The sequence below is a fragment of the Rattus norvegicus genome, chromosome 4 (genome assembly GCF_036323735.1).
Source record: "Rattus norvegicus strain BN/NHsdMcwi chromosome 4, GRCr8, whole genome shotgun sequence".
Taxonomy (NCBI): Eukaryota; Metazoa; Chordata; class Mammalia; order Rodentia; family Muridae; genus Rattus; species Rattus norvegicus.
Window position 1 is genome coordinate 13369145 of NC_086022.1, and position 993 is coordinate 13370137.

General features: G+C 38.7%; 1 non-coding gene across 1 annotated transcript; it reads right to left on the reverse strand.

Annotated features, from left to right (window-relative positions):
- Nucleotides 1-387: 387 nt before the first annotated feature.
- On the reverse strand, nucleotides 388-449 carry LOC120102614 (U7 small nuclear RNA). The gene has a single exon (XR_005504244.1). It is a non-coding gene; the product is annotated as a U7 small nuclear RNA (small nuclear RNA).
- Between the last annotated feature and the right edge of the window lie 544 nt (nucleotides 450-993).

Genomic DNA, 993 nt, shown 5'->3' on the forward strand with positions numbered 1-993 from the left:
ATTTGGCTATACTAATATGTCCAATCAGAACTTATCAACTCATCCTACACAGACTTCCCCATTTTCTCCAAAAAATAAAAACAAACAAACAAAAAACCCACACTCCTGCAGAAAGAAACACTTGCTGATGTTGTTGTCTAACTTAGAGGAACTCACCCCTCTTGTCTCCTACCAGGTAGTAAAATTTCCTATGTGCTAAGAACTTGCTGTCTGGGTGTGCCAAGAATCAGCCTTGCCTTGGAGAGGGGGTCCTAAGGAAGTGGGGGTTTGGGAGTGGCAGAAGAAACAACTCAAAGTCAATGATGGGAAGCAAGCTGACAGCTCTGTAGTCTGCTCCAGGTGGCTCTCAAGACAGCTCTTTGCTGAAGATAGATCTCTAAGTAGCTTTTTGGTTTTCTGACCAAAGACAGAAAACTTGCTAGAAAAATTCTAAAAGAGCTGTGTTAGCTCTCTACATACCATTTTTGTTTTTCAACCGAAGTCAGAAAAACTGCCAGACAAATTCCAAAAAAGAACTACGACTGCTCTCCAGACAGCTTATCTCTTGAAGACCAAAGCTCAGTCTTTTATTTATATATTAATTCAGTCATTTACCCTAGGTTCTCTTTTGATTATCCCATGAATCAGCATTTTATGGCCTTAGACTCTGGATTCTTAGAAAAAGACAGCAAATACATTTCTTTTTAACATACCAAATGAACTTAGAGATCTGCCTGTCTTTGTAAACTGGGTGGGATCTTGACCTGAGATAACCATTCTCTAAATCTCTTTATCTCCTTCCTAATATCTTTCTGACAAGCAGGTTAATTAGTGTAGCTGTCTCTATTCTTTTAAGTCAGTGATTGTCCTCATACAATTCACATTGCATCCTTATATTTTGCATAGTTGAGAAATTCTGCAAAGGACAGCTCTTACACTGATTTAAGTATTCTTAGACTCATGTTTTCAGAGTTGTTTCCCACAGTCTTAAGAGCTGTCTTGAAGGTTTCAGCA